Source organism: Hypanus sabinus, chromosome 7 (assembly GCF_030144855.1).
Source record: "Hypanus sabinus isolate sHypSab1 chromosome 7, sHypSab1.hap1, whole genome shotgun sequence".
NCBI lineage: Eukaryota > Metazoa > Chordata > Chondrichthyes > Myliobatiformes > Dasyatidae > Hypanus > Hypanus sabinus.
This window is the reverse complement of record NC_082712.1, coordinates 26,513,313-26,540,609: the sequence shown is the minus strand read 5'-3', so window position 1 is coordinate 26,540,609 and position 27,297 is coordinate 26,513,313.

Here is a 27,297-nt window from a genome sequence, read left to right as displayed (position 1 = left end):
TAAAAACTGTTCTTAATAGGTATAAATAAGTTTGTGGGTGTCACAGTAGTGTAGCCAGCAAGCCAGGTTCAATGCCACCACTGTGTGGAAGAAGGTTGTAATTGAAGAGTCTCCCCGTGATCACATGGGTTTCTTCCAAATGCTCCCACATTCCAAAGATGTATGGGTTAGCAGGCTAATTGTTCACATGGATGAAATTGAGCACCGTGGGCTGGTTGGACTGGAAGGGTCTGTCACTGTGCTGCATATCCAAGTAAAAATAAAATAAGCATTATATTAAAGTTATTTAATTAAATCCTGCTCTAAGTTTCTAGGACATTATTTTCAATGGAGGCTTTTAGGACTGCCATTGTGTGAGAAGACTGGTTAAAACTGCTGACACTACATTATGGGCGGGGTCATCTCGTAATTACTATTGCTACAGTAAACGGAGAAATATACAGTTACTCATGTATCACCTCCCATGTTTCAGTTCATGTGACAATAATGAAGCAATTCCACTTCCAATCTTTATTCATGCGTTTCAAAATATTTGACAAAAATATGTTGTACGAGTTGGATAAACATTCAGCCCTAATAACCCCACCAATAAGGAAAGAAAAATGCTTGGATACATACATTTCTTACTGTACATATTTATACTGATCCAGTTGATCTTAGGTGTTGTAATTTTCAAACTTAATGCCATGAGTCTTACGTTCATTACATTAAACAAGCTCAGCTTACCACTAGATTTCATACGTTTAAAACCACACAGATTGCTAATTGTCCAGTGCTAATTTTCAGGCTCTGGCTCTTTCCAAATAAAAAGACAGACATATGATCAGCTCAGAAGGAACTGCACCAACATATACAAAGGAAAGGTACCCATCTATTGCAACACACACAAAATGCTGGAGGAACTCAGCAGTTCAGGCAGCATGTATGGAAAAGAGTAAACAGTTGATGTTTCAGGCCAGGATTCGTTTCCATAGATGCTGCCTGAACTGCTGAGTTCCTCCAGCATTTTGTATACATTGCACTGGATTTACAGCATCTGCAGAATCTCTTGTGTGTACCTAACTATAGTTTTGATACAGTGTTGTTTTTGAATCAGGGCTCTATTAAACACAAGCCAAGACAACAAGAATCACTCTCCTTTTCAATCCAAGCTTATGCAACTTCAATTTTATTCGTACCCGACATGAAGCAACAACACAATACTTTTGGCATTTATTGGCATAAACTTGGCATTATCATTTGGAGAAGCTATGAGGACAGATGGTGTGGGAAATGCAAATACAGCACTGCGAGAGTGGAAAGGTGATATCTCTATGGTGCTGCTGAAGTCTACGCTGTGCCTAACCTAGGCTACACCTGACCTCAGGATGTTTGACTCTGTCACTGACAAAGCAAGTATGCTTCATTCCCGAGCAGTGTTTCATCTTTAATCATTTTCATGAAATGAGCTTTGTGTTTCAGAACAGACCTCAAACCAAAGCTCCATTTTCCTTTCAATTATAGATGAATAATCCCAAAATGCAATTCAAAGAAGCTTGCTCAATATTTACCTCTCCATCACAGCAATAAAGAAAATTAGCTGTTCCACGTTTGTGCTTATTGTCTTTTCCTTTCCCAATTTAGCTTTAAAATAAAATCAATTCCTTAAAAAAAATTACATCTTGGAAGCCATATACTATCTGTTAAATGGCATAAAATGTGAAGTCAGATTTTCTATTTAAGTTCTTTCACTTACAAGAACAAACTGTGAAACAGTTTGCATAATACTTAGGAGATAATTTGCTTTGCTATCAGGTGTTCTTTCAGTAATAAGACCAAAGCCATTGACTTTGATTCCTGACACAAACTCTGTTTCCTTAAATAAAAAAAATACTGCAGATTCTGCATATCTGAAATAAAAATTAAAAATACTGTAAATACTCAGCATGCCAGGTATCAAACTTGGAAAGTGGGAAGACTTACTGTTTATGTAGATGACTTTCTGTCTGAAAATTCAGTCTCATGAAACATTAACTCTGTTTCTTTCACCACAGCCCGGCCTAATGAGAATTTCTATCATCTTCTCTTAAATGATTGCTACATCTTCTTCTCCCAACCAAATGTCACATTTGACCCCAACACAAGTTTCCAACCGTAAATTGATTGATAAAACCTATTTCACATTTATGCTGTGCTCATACTTTAGTTCATCTGCTATTAAAACTGTTACCTAATCCTGTTAACTCGAAAATTGACTGCATCTATCAAAATTCCTACACTTTACTCTAAATCAAGAGATCATTTAAACCACCTGAAGATGGATCACGACCCAAAATGTCAACTCTTTATTTATTTTAATTGATGCTGCCTGACCTGATGAGTTCTTCCAGCATTGTGTGTGTGTTACTTTGGAATTACATCAGCTGCAGACTTTCTCTTTATTATCATTTAAACCTCTGCTATCTTTGAGTTATCTTGCACCATCTCCCAGTCACTGAACATTCCACCACATACTGAGCTGCACTGCTTTCTGATTAAGCAATATATAGCTTTAAAGTTATCATTTATTTAATCTCACGTCCCTCGATGACCTTGAATATTCTATTTATCAGAATTCCTTGAAATACAAAAATGAAGATATCTGCAGTTCTCCAACTCTGGTCTTTGGGTCATGTGTAACTTTAATAATGTTCTTACGGGCAGTCGTGCCTTCATCTGTCAAGATCTAAAACCTGTATTTTTTCCATAAATCTGTCTGCACTTTAACTTTACGTTGCTTCCTTTCTGTTGTTTAAAACCAATAGAAACATAGAACCACAGAACACTGCAGCACAGAAAACAGGCCATTCGGCCCTTCTAATCTGTGCCGAAACTTTATTCCGCTAGTCCCATTGACCTGCACCCAGTCCATAACCCTCTAGACATCTCTCATCCACGCATCTATCCACTTTATTCTTAAAAGTTATGAGTGAGCCCACATTTACCACGTCAGATGGCAGCTCGTTCCACATTCCCACCACTCTGAATGAAGAAGTTCCCCCTAATGTTCCCACTAAACCTTTCCCCTTTCATCCTAAAGCCATTGCCCTTTCATATTTATCTCTCCCAATCTAAGTGGGAAGAGCCTACTCGTATTTACTCTGTCTATACCCCTCATAATTTTGTAAACCTCAATCCAATCCCCCCTCATTCTTCTATGCTCCAAGGAATAAAGTCCTAACCTATTCGATCTTTCCCTGTAACTCAACTCCTGAAGACCTGGCAACATCCTAGTAAATCTTCTCTGCACTCTTTCAATCTTACTGATATCCTTCCTGTAACTAGGTGACCAGAACTCTGCACAATACTCCAAATTTGGCTTCACCAATGTCTTATACAACCTCACCATAACATCCCAACTCCTATACTCAGTACTTTGATTTATGAATGCCAGGATGCCAAAAGCCTTCTTTACAACCCTGTCTACCTGTGATGCCACTTTCAGGGAATTATGCATCTGAACTCCCAGATCCCTTTGCTCCTTAGTGCTCTACCATTTACTGTGCATGTCCTACCTTGATTTGTCCTTCCAAACTGCAACATCTCACACTTGCCTGCATTAAATTCCACCTGCCATTTTCTGGCCCATTTTTCCAGCTGGTCCAGATCCCTCTGCAAGCTTTGAAAGCCTTCCTCACTGTCCACAACACCTCCAATCTTAGTGTCAGCAGCAAACTTGCTGATCCAATTTACCACATTATCATCTAGATCATTGATATGGACAACAAACAACAATGGTCCAAGCACAGATCCCTGAGGCACACCACTAGTCACAGGCCTCCAGTCAAGAAGCAATCATCCAGTACCACTCTCTGTCTTCTCCCACACAGCCAATTTTGAATCTAGTTTACAACCTTTCCATGGATACCTAGTGTCTGAACCTTCTGATCTAACATCCCATGTGGGACCTTGTCAGATGTCTTACTAAAGTCCATGTATACAACATCCACAGCCTTTCATTCATCTACTTTCTTAGTAACCTCCTCGAAAAACTCTACAAAATTTGTTAAACATGATCTACCATGCACAAAGCCATGCTCATTATCCTTAAATAGCACCTGGCTATCCAAGTACTTGTATATCCGATCTCTCAGAACACCTTCCAATAATTTACCTACTATTGATGTCAGGCTCACCATCCTGCAATTACCTGGTTTACTTTTGGAGCCTTTTTTAAACAACAGAACAACATGAGCTACCCTCCAATCCTCTGGCACCGCATCTGTGGCTAAGGACATTTTAAATATTTCTGCCAGGACCCCTGCAATTTCCACACTAGTCTTTCTCAAGGTCCAAGGAAATATCATGTCAGGCCCGGGGGATTTATCTACCTTTATTCGCTGTAAGGCAGCAAGCATCTCCTCCTCTTTAATCTCTATATGTTCCATGACACTACTGCTTGTTTCCCTTCCTTCCATATATGCTATGCCAGTTTCCTGAGTAAATACTGATGCAAAAAAACTGTTTAAGATCTCCCTCATCTCGTGACCACTCTGATCTTCTAGGGGACCAATTTTGTCCCTTACAATCCTTTTACTCTTAATATACTTGTAGAAACCCTTCGGGTTTACCTTCATATTATCTGCCAAAACAACCTCATGTCTTCATTTTGCCTTCCTGATTTCCTTCGTTAGTATTTTCTTACATTTTCTATACTCTTTAAGTACCTCATTTGTTCCTTGTTGCCTATACCTGCTATACACCTCTATTTTTTTTAACCAGATTGCCAATATCCCTTGAAAACCAATGTCCCCTATGCCTGTTATCTTTGCCTTTAATCCTGTCAGGAACATTCGAATTCTCAAAATTTCACCTTTGAAGGTCTTCCACTGACTGAACACATCCTTGCCAGAAAACAACTTATCCCAATCCACTCTTCCTAGATCCTTTCTCATTTCCACAAGATTGGCCCTTCTCCAATTTAGAACCTCAACTGAAGGACCAGCCCTATCCTTATCCATAATTAACTCAAAACTAATGTCATTATGGTCACAAGACACAAAATGTTCGCCTACTCATACTTCTGTCACCTGACCTGTCTGGTTCCCTAATAGGAGATCAGGTATTGCATTCTCTCTCGTAGGTGCCTCTATATATTGATTTACAAAACTTTCCTGAACACATTTGACAAACTCCAAGCCATCTAGCCCTTTTACAGTGTGGGAGTCCCAGTCAATATGTGGAAGCTAAAATCCCCTACTATTACAACTTTCTGTTTCTTACATCGGTCTGCTAACTCTCTACAGATTTGCTCCTCCAATTCTTTCTGACTATTGGGCGGTCTGTAATACAACCCTATTAGTGTGGTCACACTTTTCCCATTCCTCAGTTACACCCATATAGTCTCTGTAGACAAACACTCAGGGCTGTGCTGCCTACGCACAGCTGTGATTTTTTCCCTGACCAGTAATGCCACTCCTCCCACTTTCATCCCTTTCCCTCTATCCCATCTGAAACAACGGAACCCCAGAAGATTAAGCTGCCAGTCCTGCCCCTCCTGAAACCAAGTCTCACTAATAACAATGATGTCATAATTCCATGTACAAATCCACGCCCTAAGCTCATCTGCCTTACCTACAATACTCCTTGCATTGAAATAGCTGCACCTGAGAACATTTCTATCATGTACAAACCTTTGATTTCTGTCTATACATGCAGTCCTCGCATGATCTTTATCCTCCTCCACCTCACTATCTGCTCTAACACTCCGGTTCCCCTCTCCCTGAAAATCTAGTTTAAAGCCCCCCCAGAGCAGCAGCAGCAAATCTACCTGCAAGGAATTTAGACCCCTCTAGTTCAGGTTCAAACTGTCGGACCAGGTCCCACCTTCCCTGGAACAAAGCCCAGTTGTCCAGAAACGCGAAGCCCTCCTGCACCATCTCCTTAGCCAAGTATTTTGCTGCACTATCTTCCTGTTTCTAGCCTCACTAGCACGTGGCATGGGTAGCAATCCTGAGATTGCAACCCTGGAAGTCCTGTCCTTCAACTTTGCACCAAACTCCCTAAACTCTCTTTGCAGGACCTCCTCCTTCTTCCTATCCACGTCATTGGTCCCTACATGGACCATGACATCTGGCTGCTCACCCTCCCTCTTGAGAATACTGAGAACTCGATCAGAGATATTGCGGACCCTGGAACCAGGAAGGCAACAGACCATCTGGGATTCTCAAACTCTTCCACAGAATCTCTTATCTGTCCCCCTAACTATCAAATCCCCTATCACTACTGCTCTCCTCTTTTCCCTCCTTCCCCTCTGAGCTGAGGATCCAGTCTTGGCGCCAGAGACGCAACCACTGTAAGTTGTCCCTGGTAGGTCATCCCCACCAACAGTATCCAAAACGGTGTACTTATTGTTGATGGGAACAGCCACAGGGGTGCTCTGTTCTTTCTGTCTATGCTCCTTTCCTCTCCTGACAGTCACCCAGCTACCTGACTCCTGGCTTTTAGGGGTGACTGTCTCCCTGAAACTCTTGTCTATTTCTGCCTTTGCCTCACGAATGATCCGAAGTTCATCCAGCACCAGCTCCAATTCCCTAACAAGGTTTGTCAGGAGCTGCCGCTGGATGTATCTTTTACAGGTGTAGTCATCAGGGACAATTGTGCTGTCCCTGACTTCCCACATACTGCATACGGAGCACTCAACTGCTCCAACTACCTACTCCTCCATTACCTATTCCTAAGTTAATTAAATTAATTCAAGGAACTTACCCGGCCTTACCTCACTGGGAGCAATCTCGTCCTCAGCCTCTTGAGCCAAAGCCTCAAAACTGCACTCCCACCCTGAGCCACTCACACACGGGCTGCTCCTCTTCAGTTACCCACCCTTTTATTTGTCCCTGCCAATTATCTCAAGTACTCACTCCCTCTAATCATCTAATCAACACTCTGTTTAACTCTTCAGCAGCCCCCCACACTCACCTCAGCTCCTCAGCGGTTTCCCATCACTCAGCGCTCTCCCGAGCCCCTCACCCCTCCTCCTGCTGTGACAAACCCACGATCACACTGTCCCGCGTCCCCACTCCACGCTCCTTTTAAAGCCCACTCACCTCAGCTCCTCAGCTGCCTTCCAGCACTCAGCGCTCAGCCCAGCCCCTCACTCCTCCTCCTGTTGCGACAGTCCCGCGATCACAGTGTTTTGAATCAACTATTTGGCCACTTACCCAGATATCCTCTTCTGTAGCTCAGCGCTTAATCTTCTTTGTTAATGCTTCTCTGAACCACCTAAGGGTGTTTTATTACGATAAAGGCTTTATATAACTCTAAACTGCTGTCATTATTGACACCTAGTCTGTCTGATAGCCACAGTGCAGAATCTTTTGAAACCAATTTTTAAATAAAGATTTGAAAAGAAAGAAGTCTGTTTTCTTTTATTTGATTCCTCCTGCAGTTCATGATAGCCTGACTGGATTTCAAGACATGAGGTGCCTAATAAATTTGAGATCCATTGGAACTGAGTACGGTCTTCTCTGGTCAAACCTTTCTTTATTTCCCTCATGCACCCTATCCATCTGTGTTGATTTTTAATCTCTTTCATAATAAGGCTGGGCAGCTGGTTCTCAGAGATCATCCCCATTCAATCAACCTTTCTCGCCAGGAGCTGAAGGTCCTGCTTTAGAAACTCATTCCAATCTGGGCTGCTTTAAATTACAGTGTCCCAGAGAGTCTTGTGTCTGCGCCTGCTGTTCTGCTGCTAATGAGTCCCAGTCCACAAAGTTGATAAGGTCTCACGCTGTTAGCTTGGGCGGTTTCCCAACACATTCTGCTCGTCGTCTGGGCCTCTGAAAGAATGATCCAACTCTGAACTCTTCTCCTTGTTGCATTGTAACTGATTTGGATTCACAAGGAACTGCCAGTGTTGGAATCTGGAGTGACAGACAATCTGCTGGAGGAACTCAGCGGGTGAAGCTGCTTCGCTCGGAGGAAAGCAATCGTCAACATTTTAGACTGAAGCCCTGCATCAGGGTTTTGTATCAAGTTTCTCAGGTTGTTTGCCAGATAACCCAAAAAAAAATCAATTGACAGGTTTGTTTGTTGTGAAAGCCTGGTCAGAACTGAAGTTGCAAAAATAGAAGAAAATTTTTAGTTCTTGTAGCATAGGCTTTGAAAAGATAGTGAATGGAGACATAAAAGACTGCAGATGCTGGAATCTGGAGTAAAAGGCAAACTGCTGGAGTAATTTAAAGAGTAATTTAATCTGGCAGCTGTGGATGAAAATGAACTGTCAATGATTCAGTTTGAGAATCTTCACTTAGTTACAGGGAAGTAGCACAATGGAGACAAGACATTGTAGATGCTGGAATCTGGAGTAAATAAACAAACTGATGGAAGATGACAGATAAGCAGATGAAGTTCAAAGTTCAAAGTAAATTTATAATCAAAGTACATATATGCTCCCACATCCAACCCTCAGATTCATTCTCTTGTAGGCATACTCAACAAATCCGACAATCACAAGAGGATCAATGAAAGACCACACCAAACAAGGCAGTCAATCAGTGTACAAATGACAATAAACTGCGCAAAATACAAAAGAAAATAAAATAACTAACAACAATATATAAATAAGCAACTAATATCGAGAATATGAGATGAAGAGTTCTTGAAAGTGAGTGCCTGGATTGTGGGAACATTTCAGTGATGGGCAAGTGAAGTTGAGCAAAGTTACCCCCCCCCCCCCCCCCCGGTTCAAAGCCTGACGATTCAGGGATAATAACTGTTTCAGAACTTGGTGGTATGAGTCCTGAGGCTCCTGTATGTCTCTTCCAGCAGTGAGAAGAGAGCATGAACAGGGTGGTGAGGGTCCCTAATGATGGATGCTATTTTCCTGCAACAACGCTCCATGTAGATATGCCAAATGGTGGGGAGGGTTTTACCCGTGAAGGACTAAGCCCAACAGAATCCTACAGAAAATCCATTACTTTCTATCATACTTTTCCATTCAAGGGCTTCAGTGCTTCCATACTAGGGTGTGATTCAGCCATACTCTCCACCACACATCTATGGAAGTTTGTCAGTTATGGATATATTGCTGAAAATTTGCAAACACCTAAAGAAGTAGAGGTCCAGAGGATCTGTTCTTGGTCCAGCACGCTTTCTTCATAACGGCACTTCCATGCTGGACCAAGAACAGATCCTCTGAGGAATTTAAAGTTGCTGAGCCTGTCAACCTCTGATCCTCCAAAGACGACTGGCTCATGGATCTCTGGCTTCCTCCTCCTGAAGTCAAAAATCAGCTCTTTGGTCTTACTGACATTGAGTGGGAGGCTGTTACTGTGGAACCACTCAGCCAGATTTCAATCTCCCTCCTATATTCTGAGTCATCACAACCTTCGATTTGGCCAGTGATAGTGGTGTCATCAGCAAACTTGAATATGATATTTGAGCTGTGCTTAGCCACACAATTATAACTGTAAAGCAGGGAAAACAGGGGGCTAAGTACACAGCCTTCATGTGTACCTGAACAGATGAAAGGTCTCAACGCAAAATGTCAACTGTACATTTCCCTCCATAGATGATGCTTGACCCTTTATTTCTCCAGCAGTTTGATTTTTGCTCCATTCATCCTTGAAGACTGCATCACAATCAAATTAATGCTATGCTTAACACAGCAATTATTTCATATTCTCATTCTAAAGAAAGAAAGTTAGTCCAAGGCCTAATCAAAGTTATTACTTTTAGACTGTTGGAGTTTGCTGAATGCCAGCTATAAATCTGCTGAGCTTTAAACCCAGCATACCACAAACACCAAGAAACATGCTATCCAAAGGACTGACAGGAAAATAAAAATGGGTAAAGTAACAAAACTGAGTGCTCAAGGTGAACAAAGTCACAGGTACTTTTTCATTTGAGTAAGATGGGAAGAAGGCAAAGCTCTGTGGGAAGATGCTGGAATTTAAGGATGTTAATTAGTCATGAAATCATAAAGTTGTACGGTATAGAAATAGGTTCTTCAAACCAGCATGTCTATGTCACTTCTCAGTACCAATTCCACGTCTGCAATAATCTCATAACCCTTTATGGCTGGCTCATTCAATTGCCTGTTCAGATGTATCTATCTTTCTATCTATTTATTTATTTAGAGACCGTGGCCGTTTAACACTTGCTGAATCACAGGACAATTTACAATGACTAACAACTTACTAACTGGTATTTCTTTGGACTGTTGATGGAAACTGGTGCACCTGCAGAAACCCACACACTCATGGAGAGGATGCACCAACTCTGTACAAGTGGTGCTGGAAACTGAAATCTGAACTGCAGAAGCTGTTTCTGCTTCGACCAACTCCACTAGCAGCTCACTTCAGATACCAACTACTCCTTGTGCGAAACAATTACCCTGGAGAAGTCACTTAAACCTCCTGTTAAACCTATACCCTTGAGTCCATCAATAATGAACTCAATCTATCTACCCTATTGATGCCTCTCCAAATTTTACTGTATCTACCTGTCACGTCACCATCCTTTGCTCAAGGAAAAGCAGTCCCTGCCTATCCAATCTCTTCTTATCAATCAAGCATCCCCAGTTCAGGCAATATCACTTCTGCACCCTCTGTACCTTAATCACATCTTTCTGCAGTGAGGGATTCAACATTGAACACAATTCTCCAAATGTGGCCCGATCAGTGTTTTGTGCAGCAGCAAAATGATGACCCAATTCTTATACTCAGTGGCTTGACCAATAACAGCAAGTATAGCATTCTTCTTCTGCATCACCATGTTTACCCATATTGTCACTTGCAGGGCACGAGGACCTATGTATCCCAAAGACTCCCCGTTCAACAATGCTCCTCAGTACTCTACCACTTACTGTGTATGTCTTGCACTACTTACACTTCCCAAAATGCATCAATTAATTGCTGACGCCTTCCAGGAAAAACAAAATGTACTGTAAATTCAACAGAAAAAAAGTGCTGGAAACACAAAACAGAAACTGACTTGCTGCTCTAAATGAGCTTCTGTTGTAATGTCCATCTATTGAGTTTAAAACGCAAGTAATTCCAATGCAATATTCCTGACTGAAATCTTCAAAACAACACAAGAAATTACTATAACATCACTCAAAGAATATTCTGCAAATTCAATGATATTCACTGGGATATGTTCAGAAACAATAAATCACCAATTCATCATTTATCTGCAAGAATTGCTTGAATAATCAAGCAAATGAAACAACATTCCTACACCTCCTCTTATCTTACCCTTGAACAGGACTTCACTCTAGACCATCAGAAAAATGTTTCTTACACCATCATTGACTTCATTAACTCCAGAGAACTCTCATCCACTGCCACCAAACTCAGAGTTCCCTCACCTCTTACCTCGCTTCTAATTCCGACCTACGATCCACAAAACTGACTGTCCGAGTAGGCCCATTGTCTCTGCCTGCTCCTGCTCCACTGAACTCATGTCCGCATGCCTCAACTCCATTCTATCCCACTTGGTTCAGTCCCTTCCCACCTACATCCATGACACTTCACAAGCTGTCAATCTGCTCCACAACTTTCAATTACCTGACTCTAACTACCTCACTTTCAGCATGGATGTCCAGTCCCTATCCATTTCTCTCCCCCATCAAAAAGGATCTGCATTTCTTTCTCGACAAAAGAACCAACAGGTTCCCTTCTACCACCATCCTTCTCCACCCACAACAACTTTTCCTTAAGCACCCCCCCACTTTCTCCAGAGTTGTACAGGCCTCAGCTACACCTGCCTTTTCGTTGGATATATAGACAATCTATTTTCCAAGCCTTCCCCAGTAATGCACCCCAGTTCTTCCTTTGCTACATCATTGTTATTGCTTCATGCACCAATGCTGAGCTCTAAAATTTTATCAAATTTACCCCCAACTTACACCCTGCACTTAAAATCACTTGATCCATTTCTGACACCTCCAACTACCCCCCACCCTTCTCATCTCACTGTCTACACCTCTGGAAACAAACTGTCCACTGACATCTTCTTCCCACATTATCTCCTGTAGAAATGTTATTCCCTTTTCTCAATTCTTTTGTTCCTGCCACATCCCAGGGTGAGGCTTTCATTTTCAGGACATCAAAAATGTCCTCCTTCTTCAAAAGACAGGGGTTCCTTTCCTCTACCACTGATGCTGCCCTCACCCACATTTCCTAGACTCCAGGCTGATTCCATCTTTCCACCACCTTAACAGTGACAGAGTTCCTCTGGTCCTAACCCATGGGCCTCTGCATCCAGTGCACCATTTTCTGCAAATTCACTTCACCTGCAAATCAGACACATGACAAAAGCTGCAGATGCTGGGAATCCAGACCAACATGCACAAAATGCCGGAGGAACTCAGCAAGTCAGGCAACATTGATGGAATAAATAAGCAGTCAATGTTTTGGGCCAAGACCCTTCATTAGGACTGGAAAGGAAAGAATCAGAATCAGGTTCAACACCACTGACATATGTATGTCATGAAATTTGTTGTTTTGCAGCAGCAGTACATCACATTACATAATAATAGATTGTAAATTACTACATATACTGACCACACACACACACACACACACACACACACACACACACACACACACACACACACACACACACACACACACACACACACACACACAGTCCATTCAAAATTCTGATGCAAGAAGCTATTTCTAAATTGTTGAGTGTATGCCTTCAGGCTCTTGCACCTTCTCCCTGATGGTAGCAATGACATGTGGATATGTCTTGGGTGATGGGCGTCGTTTTTAACAGATGTCCCCTTTCTGAGGCATCACTCCTTGAAGATGTCCTGGATGCTGAGGCTTTTAGTGCCCATGATGGAGACAACTGAGTTCACAACTTTCTGCTGCTTATTTTGATCCTGTGCAGTGCATTCCCCACCCTACCCAATAAGAGACGGTGACGCGGCCTGTCTGGTTGCAGACCAGAAGGAGAAGTCTCCAGAATAAAGAGGTGGGGAAAGGAGAAGGGGGATAGCTGGAATGTGGGGGGTGGGTCTGTTGGGGTCATCTACTGTACTCCCTGCTCCTTTTCGATCTTCTCTATATTGGTGAGATCTGTCATAAATTGGGACATTAGCTCCATCTTTCAAAAGCAAAATTGCCCAGAGGCCAACCATTTTAACTCCTATTCCCATTCCTGTTCCAACATGTCAGTCCACGGCCTCCTCGTGCCACGATGAGTCTACCCTCAGTGTGGAGTAGCAACAACTCATATTCCATCTGGTTAGTCTCCACCCTAATTGCATAAACATTGATTTCTCCTTCTAGTAACCTTTTCTCTGCCCCGTCCCTCTTCTATTCTGTGCTATGGTCTCTTAGCTTCTCTCCCTTCCCCCAATGCCCCTCCTTCTTTGCTTTCTCCCATAGTCTAACGTCCTCTCCAGCTCTTTATCTTTCACATCCAACAGTCTACACCTACCACCTTCTAGCTATCCTACTCCCCTCCCTTTTTTATTCTGGCATCTTCCCCTTTCCTTTCCAGTCCTGAAGGAAGGTCTTGACATGAAGCATCAACTGATTATTCCTCTCCATAGATGCTGACTGACCTGCTGAGTTCTTCCAGCATTTTGTGTGTGCTAATTTGGATTGGCAGAATTTCTTATGTAAATGAAACAACATACTGTTTTCATTAAAGGATGTACTTACGCAACTGGCCAATGATGAACTTGTAGGCAACACCAAACATCACAGTTCAGGGAAGATGCCCTGTCATTTTCTACAGGGATGGTGTATGTGACTTTAAAGAAGCTACCCTTTCTCCAAAAGTGAGAATTTGATAGCAAGCTGCCTTTTTGAACATGCCCTTAGTGCTGTTATGAAAGTAGCAATGAGAATTTAGCTAGTTCCGCACATCCAAGAAATAATGGGGTGTAACACTGCAGGAGACTTGCACAGGCTGACCTTCCTAACGTTGGATCAGCAGATTTGCTGATGATACAAAGATTGGAGGTGTAGTGGACAGTGAGGAAGGTTTTCAAAGCTTGCAGAGGGACTTGGATCAGCTAGAAAAATGGGTTGAAAATGGCAGATGGTGTTTAATACAGACAAGTGTGAGGTATTGCACTTTGGAAGGACAAACCAAGGTAGAACATAAAAGGTAAATGGTAGGGCACTGAGAAGTGCAGTAGAACAGAGGGATCTGGGAATACGAATACAGATAGAAAATTCCCTAAAAGTGGCGTCACAGGTAGATAGGATAGTAAGCAGAGCTTTTGGTACATTGGCCTTTATAAATCAAAGTATTGAGTAGAAAAGTTGGAATGTTATGGTGAGGTTGTATAAGGCATTGGTGAGGCCAAATTTGGAGTATGGTGTGCAGTTTTGGTCACAAAATTACAAGAAGGATATTAATAAGATTGAAAGAGTGCAGAGGTTTACAAGGATGTTGCCGGGACTTGAGAGACTGAGTTACAGAGAAAGTTTGAATAAGTTAGGACTTTACTCCCTGGAGAGTAGAAGAATGAAGGGAGATTTGATAGAGGTACATAAAATTACGATGGGTATAGATAGAGTGAATGCAAGCAGGCTTTTTCAATTGAGGCTATCAGAGAAAAAAACCAGAGGACATGGGTTACGGGTGAAGGGGAAAAGTTTAAAGGGAACATTAGGGGAGGCTCCTTCACACAGAGAGTGGTGGGAGTGTGGAATGAGCTGCCAGATGAAGTGGTAAATGCGGGCTCACTTTTAACATTTAAGAAAACCTTGGACAGGTACTTGGATGAGAGGTGTATGGAGGGATATGGTCCAGGTGCAGGTCAGTGGGACTGGGCAGAAAAATGGTTTGGCACAGCCAAGAAGAGCCAAAAGGCCCGTTTCTGTGCTGTAATGTTCTAGGGTTCTATGGTTCTATTAGCAGAATTGGGAGGGAGCAAGACAATTTGCAAGGTCCTTGTGACTCATCTGTTAATCAGTCAACTGCACAATCATCACTATTGCTGAGTTAAGATTCCCAGTTGCCCATGGATTTGTCTCAAAAGTGAGGGCATTCAGAAAGAATCAGGAGGCAGTGGGTGTTGGCAGGTGGGGTGGTCGGAGTGATTTTCAAGGTCTCGGAATGATGGGTGGATGAGGTGGAGTTGAGAAGTCAGGGAGTGATAGGGAGTTGGGCCTGATGGGATGTTGAGGGGGGATTAGAAGCTGATGTGGAATATGGGCTGATATAGAGCCGGAGCTGGAGATGACATGGGGTTAGGAGTTGATGGTGAAGCAAGGAGTTGATAGAAATTTGAGTGTCATAGGAGTCAGGAGTGATCAGGTGTCATTGTGATTAGATGTGAGTGGATTGACTTGAATTCAGGAGTTGATGGGGACTCATGGTGATGGAAAGTTAGAGTGTTAGTGGTATGCTGACTTTTTAATAGAGAATTAGGGTTGAATGTGGTCCATAGCCAGGACGGTGAGGAGTCAGGGGAGGTAATGGGCGGATGAGTAGGACACTGTGAAGATTATGTAGGTGATGGGAATTCAGGAGTTGATGGGTCAGGATTGTGGGCAGGGTGCTTTTGCTGACTGAGAGTCAGGTGACCTGGAAGGAATGTTGTGGGAATCAATGTAAGAAGGATTCAGGAATTAATTGTGAGTTCAGATTGGGGCTCAGCAATTGGAGCTATTTACTGTGGTCAACTTCCTGACAGGTTGGAACTTCTCTTTGCATCCCTTCCAATTCACTCTTCATAAAACCTGGTCATTTCTTCAAAACGCTGGAACAATAGGATCAACTTTCCTTTCAACATTCCGAAAGGAAAATTGTCTCAAAATAACATTACTGAAGTACACAATGATAAGACAGGCAGAGATGCTCAAATTGCTAGATCAGGTTTAAACATAGCAATCAAAAGAAAGGACATCAGCAGGATCATTACTCAGCATCGGCACATTGTTAGCAGATAAACTTCATCACTCTGGCTCCCATACATCATGATCCAGAACAATTGCATCCACCAATGAGACAAATTGGCTACTGGACTGGTATCACATCAATAACATCACACTTAATGTCAGAAAAGACAAGAAATTGATTATAAACTTCAGGAAGGGAAAGTCAGGAGTGGAAAGAGACACTGGTGGTTTTATTTCATTAGGAATTTGAGGAGATCTCACCAAAGACTTTCAAATTCCTACAAAAACACAGCAGAGAGCAGTCTGACTGGCTCCAGTGTACAAGAATGCAAGAGCCTGCAGAGGGTTCTGGACTCAGCCAGTTCCATCATGGGCACAAGCCTTCACCTCAAAGAGGATATCTTCAATGATCCTCAACATCCAGGACATGTCGGCTTCTTGTTATCACCATCACGGAGGTGATCCAAGCGCCTGAAGATCTGTACTCAATGATCCAGGAATAGTTTCTTTCCCTCCATCATTAGATTCCGAATTGTCCATGAACACTACCTCATTATTGCTTTTTCGTAAAGAGTCAGAGTACTACAGAACAGAAACAGGCATTTTAGCCCATCAAATACATAGTAAACTCTTCTTCTACCTAGACGCATCAACTCACATACGGACCATAATTCTCCACACTCCGCCCATCTATGTACTTATCCAAACTTCTCTTAAATGTGCAATTGGATTCTCTTAAATGTTGGAATCATGTTTTCCACATCCGCTGGCAGCTCATTCCACACTTGCACCACCATCTGAGTGAAGTTCACCCTCACGTTTCCCTTAAATATTTCACCATTCATACCGAACCCATGACCTCTAGTTCTAATCTCAGCCAACCTCAGTAGAAAATGTCTACTTGTATTTACCCTTATTCATACCATTCATAATTTTATATACACCTATCAAATTCCCCTCATTCTCCTACTCTCCAGAGAATAAAGTCCTAACCTATTGAACCTTTCCCAATAACTCAGGTCATCAAAAGTCCCGGCAACATTCTTGTAAATTTTCTCTGTACTATTTCAATTTTATTGATATCCTTCCTGTAGGTAGGGAACCAGAACTGCACACAATGTTCCAGATCTGGCCTCACTAACACTTTACACAACCTCAACATAATATCACAACTCCTGTAGTTAGGACTTTGATTAATGAAGGTCAATGTGCCAAAAACTCGAATGATCCTAGCTGTCTGTGGCCACTTTCAAGGAATTATAGATCTGTACTCCCAGATCCTTTTGTTCTTCCACACTCAACGCCCTATCATTCACTGTATATATCCTACCCTGGTTTGTCGTAAGTCCAGCACCTCACATGTTTCTGCATTAAATTTCACCTGCCATTTTTCAGCCCATTTTCCCAGATGGTACAGGTTCCACTGCAAGCTTTGATAGCATTTCCTCACTGTCCACTACACCCCCAATCTTGGTGCCACCTGCAGATTTGCTGATCTATTTATCACATTACCACCCAAATGATTATTGCACTATTTAATTTGTTATTTATAGTGATGTAATTTATAGTAAAGAGCAAACTTCACATCACAATAGACTGTGATAATAAATATGATTCGCGTTCAGAATCACTTGCATCCTTTTGACAATCACGTTAAAAGTTGGACACTTGTGTCCAACTAACATTTATTTCCTCATTGCTATTTATGGCAATATTTTGACTCAACTCATGTACAACCCAGGGACTTAAGTTGAGAAGTTTAAAGGTTGGCCATTTTGTGAAGAAATTTCTCTTCATTTCTCTCTCAAATGGCTGACTTTCTCCAGAGACAGCATATCCTTAATCTAGATTCTGCAGTTAAAATGAAACAGCCTTTATCTTGTCAATCCCATCAGAATCTTGTCACAAAGAGGTCACTTCGAATTCTTCAAAACTGCAATGCTTCTCTGCCTGTCTTTCTCAAATGATTTCTTTATGAGGAAATTCAAGCAGGACTTTTAAGAACTAATCAGCTACTTCAATGCAACACACAAAAGGCATGACAAGTGCCACACATGTGCCTGTATCTCCTCCATCACCACCACTCATGGCCACAAATTGCCCTTCCAGATAAGGTGATACTTCACTGTGGGTCTGTCACAGTCACCTAATGTATCTGGTGCACCCGGTGTGGTCTCCTTTACAACAGTGAAACCTGACGCAGATCGAGGGACCACTTTCCAGTGTCAAGCACTTCATTCTGATCACCACAAAAGGCTACCCATTGCAATTCGAACTCCCTTTCCGATTCTGATATATTTGTTCATGGCCTCCTCTACTGGCATAATGAGATTAAACTCAGGTTGGAAGAGCAACACTCATATTTCGTCTGGATAGCCTCCAATCTGATGTCATGATCATTAACTTATCAAACTTCCAGTAAATTCTCCACACTCCCTCTTTTTCTTTTTCTTTTTCCATTCTCCATTCTGGTTACACTCTCACCCCTTCTCTTCTCCTCCTCTGTCTATGAACTCTCACTGGTTCTGCTCCCTCCCTTTCTTCGATGCTCCACAGCCTCTCCAATTAGATGCCTTCTTCTTCAGCATTTTACCTCTGCTACCTGTCTCACCTCAGCTTCTTACTACAGCCTCCCCTACCCACCCACCTTCCTCTGCACGCAGTCTCACTTGCCAGCTTGTGTTCCCTTCACCTCCTCCCGTCTTCTTATTCTGGCTTCTGACTCTTCCTTTCCAGTGCTGATGATGAGTCTCAGCCCAAAATAGCAACTGTTTATTCTCCTGTATATAAGCTGCCTGGCTTGCTGAGTTCCCCTAGCATTTTGTGCTTGTTGCTCAAAAAACATCTGGCTGATTTCCATTGCTAAATTCATGGACATTGAGATTAGAACCTGACTTACTAAGATCATTTAATTCTGGTTATGAAAACCAGCACCCTTTCTGATCATAAGTGAAATATAACAAATTTGAGAGTTGGGAGTCTTGTTCACCCTTACCATCTGTTCTCCAACCTGATGGAATAGACTTATTGCCAGTTATTGAAACTGCCCAACTTTCAATGACGGTTGAATCTCCAACAAGCGGGCCAAATCCCCAATCTATTAGGTGTGCACCCAGATGGTGAGATTTAAAATTAACCCTTTAAACATACGATCCTAATAGGCTTGGCTTCAGATTAATTTTGTCATTGTTACAAAACAAGCTACAAATATGCTGAAAATTAGCTCATGGGTGCTGGACATGAGACCAGCTTACTGGAAAGTCCTGATGAAGGGTCTCAGACTGAAACATTGACTGTTTATTCTTTTCCATGGATGATGCTTGGCCTGCTGAGTTCCTCCAGCATTCTGTGTTTGTTACTGGAAAGATGGTGAGTGGAGCTATTTGGAGAAAAATATAACGATGCTCTCTTTAATGCAGAGGTTAAGGACATGCTGTTTTTGAATGCCTCTTGAACAATCAGATATCACAAGGTCATTTAAGAAGCATTCAGATAGGCACATGAATGGACAGCCAGCTTCTTTTTCCCTAGGGCAGAATAGGCAAATACAAGGGGGCATATTGTTAACGCAGTTGGATGAAATTATAGGGAGGACGTCAAAGACCTGCCAGAGGGTTTCAGGCTGTAATGTCAACTGTACATTTTTCCATAGATGCTTCCTGGCCTGCTGAGTTGCTCCAGCATTTTGTGTGTGTTGTTGGGAGGCTGTCAAAGGTAGGTTCATTTACATAGAGACCAGTGGGTATGTGGAATGAGATATATACATTAGAGAGATTTAAGAGACTATAGATAGGCACATGGATGAAAAGAAAATGGGGGGCTGTATGCAAGAGAAAGGTTAGATTGATATTGGAATGGGTAAAAAGGTTGGCACGTCATCACCGGCTGATGGGTCAGTATTGTGCTATGTTCTATGAATTTCTGGGGAATGGAGGGATATAGATCAGACTGAAGGGTTTGATTTAATTTGGCATCATCATCAGCACCAATATCCTGGGCTGAAAGGCCTTTTCTCTGTTGGACTGTATTATGTTCTACATTCTATTAGAAGAGTTCAGAATCTAGAAAGGCTTTACCAGAGTAATAAAGGAGGAACTGTTTCTGCTGTTGAGAGCCAAGTGGTATAGATTTAAAATATGAAGTAGAAACAGCAACATGAGGTGAAGAAATGATTGAGACATGAAATGAACAATCTCAAAGGGAATCAGAATCAGACTTAATAATACATTTAAAAGTTAATTGAATGAGCAATTTAATGGGACAAATATAATAGATTGTAGGGGAAGGAATGGGAAATGGGATAAATCGGACATTTTTAAAAGATGGAAATTGCCTCCTTTGGAATTGTGTCATTGTACGATTACATGTTTCATTAAATGTCACAACACCAGTGAAGTGACTTCAACAATTGGCCTGATCCCAGCAATTGACTTAATGCAGTTACACAAAATAAATTATTCTGGTCTTCAGTGCAGTCTACCAAAATAATAATTTCCCGGTTGACATACAGTATCTGCTCTGAATGGGTTAAGACTTTAATCCCAGTTGTCTATTTCAATTATAACAAAGACTGCTATGCTTTTTTTCTGAAGGATGTTTGTGCTTGAATCAGCAATAAATTCTATTACTGCCCCAGAGTTTCAGAGACTGACCTGGTAGAGCCAGCTTTGGACTGCTCATGGAAAACTCTGTGACAGTGAAAGGCTACAAATGTTTGTCATGATGTGAGGATAAGTGGTGCTGATACAGTAATTGAAAGCCATTAGCTGCCAGTGCAAACAAGGGAATCAGATTGGAAACTGTGGAAATAATGTAAAAGAACAAACCTGCATTTAACCTACATCTTGTGCAAAACAGCATATATCAAACAAAATGTTACATCCATTAATGATAAGGTATGAAGAAACATTTTTAACATCCATTTTGCTGTTAACAATCACAATGAACATGATGCACAATCATGGTCAAATTGGACTTCTAATGTAAGTACTGTATGAGCTCAATATGCGCACAGGAGAAACTACCTTAATTCTCCATCCAGTTCACTTTCTGTTCTGTGTTTTTGTTGCATCGTGGGTTGCTTCAAAGATGCCCAGTGCAAGCTTGAGGAACAAGATCTCATCTTCCCTTTGGGCACATTCCAACCTTATGTACTCAATATCAAATTTACCTCTTTAGAAACTCGCTTTCTTTGATGATATCTGAACTGGCCTTTTCTAGTGAATGTCATCCAGCTATGATAATAACTCAGTTTTTTCTTCCCATTAGCACAATTTTGACATTTTGCACCTTTTTATGTTCCTTTGTTTGCATTCACACTAACTGCTCTCATTTCATCGCTTTAGTTCATTTTTTTTCCCTCTCTCTAACTGTCCCCATTATCTGATCAACAACCATTCAGAGACACTGGACTCACCCAAACAGAGATATTACCTTTGTCCCATTCTCACTCTTCTCAGCAACTCAAAGCTAATTTGGTTTATCTCATTCCCAGTTCTCACATGTGTTCTTCAGCCCAAGATATTAACTGTGATTCTCTTACTGCACTTGTTTGAAGAGTGTTTCCAACATCTCTTGTTTTTACTTCAGATTTCAAACATCTGCAGTCATTTTGACCTTCATCCATTGACTAAGATTGATAAAGAAGCAACTGAGAACTACTATTCAACTTCCAAAAGTGCAATTGTCTATTATACCACAGTGCCATAACTCAATCCTTAGGATCCCAACAACACCACCAAATCTTGGAGGAATTTAGCAGGCCAGGCAGCATCTATGGAAAAGAGTACAGTCGATGTTTTGGGCTGAAACCCTTCGGCAGGGTCCCAATCCAGACACAGACTCAGACTGACTGTTCACCCTCAGCGAAACACAGAACGTATGAATCAGAATCAGGTTTAATATCACAGGCATTTCTCATGAAATGTATTGTATGCGAAAGCAGTACAGTAATATTAATAAAATATAAATTACAATAAATTAAACAAGCAGCACGAAAAGAGAGCAAAAAAAAGAAAAAAAATACTGAGGTAGTGTACAATGGTTCAGTGTCTATTCAAAAATCTGATGGTAGGTGAGAAAAAGCTGTTCCTAAGATATTAAGTTAGTGTCCCCAGGAACCTATACCTCCGCCTTGATGCTAATATTGAGAAGACTGAATGTCTTGGTTGATGGCAGTCCTTAATAATGGATGCAGTCTTTTTCAGACATTGCCTTTTGAACATGTCCTTGATGCTTCGGAACCTATTTCCCAAGATGGAGCTGGCTGAATTAGCAACTTTCTACAGTTTTTTCTAATCTAGTGCAATGGCGCCTTCGGACCAGATGATGATGTAATCAGTTAAAATTCTGAAGGATCTCAACAGGTCAGGAAGTCTCTGTTGAGAGGAATAAACTGTTGATGGTTTGGGCCGAGACCTGTCATCAGAACTGGAAAGGAAGGGGGAAGAAGCAAGATTAAGAAGGTGTTTGGGTGGGGGGAGGGGAGCGCAGAATGATTACAAACCGGTAGGTGATAGTTAAAGCCAGGTGAGGGGGAAGATAGGTGGGTGGGGTGGGGGAGCGGGGAATGAAGTGAGAAGCTGGAAGATGATAGGTGGAAGAGGTAATGGGCTGGAGAAGAAGAAATCTGGTACAAGGGGAGAGTGGACCAGAGGAGAATGGGAAGGAGAAGGCACATCATAGGCAGGTGAGGGGGAAAAAAGGGGTAAGGGTGGAGCCAGATTGGGAAATGGAAAAAGAGAGAAGGGGGAAGGGCGAGAGATTACCAGATTTAATGTAATTTATGTCTGTTCACCCTGCCCATCCAAGATGTTCATCCTTCCAGACCTTTTCCAACACTTCCACAGTGTTTCAATAAGGGTGAAGGAAAGGGATGCAGTGCGAATTGCAGGGAAGTCTCTAAACTAAAATAAAATAACAACCTTAACTCAGCTTTAAGATACCAAATGTAGATTGATAAGCATAGCAGTGGAAATCCAAATTGCCTACAAGGAAGTCTGAGAATTGAAATACAATCCAAAAAGTTAACTGAAGATTAGCTTTACTTGCCACAGACACATTGAAACATACAATGAAGTGCTTTGTTGTGCATCAAAATCAGTTCAGTCAGGGGCAGCCCACAAGTGTCACCAGGCTTCCCTCACCAAAATAGCATGCACGCAACTTAGTAACAGTAATCTTAAAGCAGGAGTTCCCAATCTGGGGTCCCTGGATGGCTCGGTTAATGGTCGGAGGACCATGGCATAGAAAACTTTGGGAACCCCTGCCCTACGTGTATGTATTTGGAAAGTGGAAGGAAGCTGGACCATCCAGAGGACACTCACGCTGTGATGGTGAGAACGTACAAACATGTTACAGACAGTAACAAGAACCAAACAGCAATCAACAATGGCTGTTGCTCTAAAGCGACTGCGTGACCATGCTACCCTGGTAAAAAAAAATAGTTTTTGAAAATGACATACTAATGTTTCAAAAGAAATATGAATACAAAAGAGACGTGGAAATTAAAAAAAAGATAGGAATACTTTTGGATCATTTCAGCATTTTTACTGGTTCAGAGAAGAAAACCAGTAATCTAAATCAGGCTGTCAAAACCCAAACCAATAAAATCATTCAAGTGTATTCTGAAATGGTCCAGTAAAACTCTGGGTTCATTCCAGTTACAAGAGCATATAAAGAACATTACAAGGCCACCTGCTCCACGCAGACTGCCCATATTAGCTTCTCCAGATCTGTTTGGGATCCTCAGCAAACACCAGCCAGACCTATATTAGGAGGAATGCATTTGAGACAGAAATTATCTTTGCTTCTGATTTTATAGCAAATGCCTCAAGAAGTTAAAAAAAAGTTTATTTTTGCAGTTGCTTCCCACTAATGTTTCAAAAGAACTACAAATCCCAAAGAGTAACACTGACTATCGACTATTACCAGGTTCTGTCAACACTGCATCATTTTCATGAAGGTGAGAATTTATTGCATGGAAGGAGGCCATTTAAAGCATCACACCTGTGCTGCCTCTCAAAGGGCAAACAAATCACATGCACTCCCTGCCTTTTCTCCATACGCGGTTCAGTAACTCTATATTGTTCTTTGAACTGGCACCTATCCAGTATAACAGCTGCTGTTTACACAAGCAAGGAGGAAAATCCACCTCCTTGAACATTAGGTGAAAGATTCATTAAATTGGTGTGAACATTCACTCTAATCATGCTTCTTTCCACTGTTTACTGTGCCCACTTCAGAGCAAAAATACTTTGATAGGACATGAAGTCAAGTTTAATCGAAGTACTGTCTTTCTGTTCACAATCGGAGCCAAAAACAGTTCCAAATCATTGGTTATTGGCCGGAAACTTTATTATTTCTTCCCCCTCGCCCGCCACACAGAGTTCAAGTTCAAGTTTATTGTCATTTAACTGAACACATGCATACTGCCAAACAAAGCAGCAAGTTGCACAACACACACAACACAAACTGATATTACCACAAATAAATTAACTAATGACAAAATATATTCCTGAGATGGGGCGGCAAGGTAATGTAGAGGTTAGCACTACGCTTTACGGTACCAGCAACAAAGAGTTAATTTGCCAGTGCTGGCTGTAAGGAGCTTGTACCTTATCTCCGTGACTGTGTAGGCTTAGTCTGGGTGCTTCGGTTTCCTCCCACAGTCCAAAAACAGCAGGTAGGTTCATTGGTCATTGTAAATTGTCCCACAATTAGGCAAGGGTTAAATTGGGGGTTGCTGGGCAGCACAGCTCGAAGGGCCAGAAGGGCCTATTCCACGTTATAGCTGAACAAATAAATAAATAAAATAAAAACTCACATTCAACATAATGGAAAATTGTGATACTATTTAGAAAGTGAACAGTGTAGCGCTGCAGGCATTTCATACGTGATGAGACCTGGGTGGAAGCAGGGAGTTCGGTAGTGTCGTGGCCTGGATGTAGAAGCTGTCCATGTGACCACCATTTCCAGCACTTTCTTTTTTATTAAGCTGGAAATTTTTTATAAAATATGTGCTGGAAGTTTCTGCACATTTGTAAGTACATTGAATACGATTTAACCGGAACCATCAATCATTCTGCAGAATTATTTCACCTTGCTCTTTCATTGAAGTGCAACATCTTGATCCAGAACCAAACTGTTTGCCACTTGTCTTGAAGGTGGACACAAGCTATTCAAGCAGTGGGCTTTATTAGACCAAAAATCAGTCACTGTGAGAAATCACTTTATACTTGCAAAATACATGCTGTGAATCTCCTTGCCAGCCATTTTCTTAGATCCAGGATAGCTGACTGAAGTTACAAACCCATGTAAGTCAGGTAATGGCTCTCTGACTTGCTCTGTCAAGAGAAGGCTCATGGGATTAGAAACAACAGTTTTGAAAATAGAACATTATCTGATTTTCCTTTGTGGAGAAAACATTACACTAGCCTTTGATGGCTGGCATGAAATCCATTAGCTCTCTGCAGCACTTTTATATAAAACAGGCCTGTTCCATTTTCCTTCAATTTGTTGAAGTTGATAGAATTGAACACTCCTTCACGAATCTGCCCCTTTCTTCCTTGTGCCCAGCTCACTGCTCTGCAATGTGTGGTTGTATTATACTGTCCTCCTGCCTTCCCTCTTCTGTCCAGTAGCTTCCATGAGTGGCCCAAACACACTTTCTTTTTCTCTCAATTTCACCCCAGACAAAGCCAGGAGTTCAAAAACATTTATGTACATTTTATATCGAGGATGAAATGAGAAATGGAAGCTCCTCTCCATTATTCATGTGGAAACTTGGAAACTCTCTTGTCCAAGGGTGTTTCCTCCGTTGTTTTATTTAGTGGTATGCACTCCACCGAAAGCAATGACATGGACAGCCAGTAAATGAAACTGAGATGTGGGAAAGCTGCAGTGAAATTAGAAATACTGACAACACAAATCAGGGCATTGATGTTTGCCTTCACCTGTCAGGGCATAGAAAGGCCGAGTTAGAGTGAATATGGAAAGGATGTTTCCTGTAGTGGGGGAATCTAGGAGCAGAGAGCACAACCTCAGTATAGAAGGTCAACCCTTTAAAACAGACATGAGGAGCAATTTCTTTAGCTAGTTGATAGTGAACTTGGGAATTCATTGTCACAGATGGTTGTGGAGGTCAAGTCATTGAGTATATTTAAAGTGGAGGTTGATATGTTCTTGATTAGTAAGAGCATCAAAGTTTATAGAAGGCAGGTAGGAGATTGGGGTTGAGATGAATAATAAATCAGCTATGACGGAGCACTCAATGGGAAAATGGCCTAATTCTGCTCCGATGTCTTCCAGTATTGAATACAAACAATGATATGACAATGGTAGGACCCATTACCGACAACGATGAAACAGCTTCCAGACAGGAGGCGGAAGAGCTTGAGGTCTGATGCCAGGAAAATAACCTCAATGTCAACAAGACAAAGTAAGTGGTCATTGACTTCAGGGGAAATTGTAACACTCACACCCCTCTTAATACCAGCACTATGGCAGTAGAACTGTGAACAGTTTCAAACTCCTGTGATTGAACATCTCACAGTTGAAGGACACAATCAGGAATGATCACCTATACCTCTTCTCTCTGAGAAGGCTGAAGAGAGCTGAACTGTGTACACTTCTAAACTCAAGTCTTTTTGCAGATGTGCAGTAGAGAGCATCATAATAAGCTGCAAAACTGTAAGGTGCAGAAGCTGCTCTGTGGCAGACAAAACTGCCCAACGCATTATCAAGACCCATCTACCAGCCATCAAGGTCATATATTCAGAAAGGTGGAAAATGGCCATTAACATCATGAAGGATCCTACCCACCCTGCTCAAGGACTATTTGTTCCACTCCCATCAGGGAAGAAGCTATAAAGTATTCACACCAGGACTACCAGAATCAAAAGCAGTTAGTTTCCCCAAGCAGTAAGGTTGAACAGCACCTCCACCCATTCACTCACTCCTCCAAATCTCATCAACACCACTTTATTATTTCCTTATGTATACATATACAATCAATCTATGCATATAAGCTATCTTATGGTATTTACTTACATTTATTGTGTTTTATTAATTACTGTCTTCTTTAACTTATTGGGTGTATTTTGTGCTTCATCTTATCTGGAGTCACAATTATTTTGTCTCCTTTACACTTGCATACAGGAAACGACATGAAATAATCTTGAATCTTGGATTTAGAAACTTGAATAAAAAATTGGGAAGACGTTTTGCAGCTGTATAGAACTTTAGTAAGGCCACATTTGGAGTTTTGCATGCATTTCTAGTTGCTATATTACAGGATGGATGTGGGTGCTCTGGAGAGGGTACAGAAGGGCTTCACCAGATGTTACCCGGATTAGAAAGCTTTAGTCAGAAGGAGATGGTGGACAAACTCAGAAACATGAGAAACTCTGCAGATCCTGAAATCCAGAGCAACACACACAAAAATGTGCTGGAGGAATTCAACAGG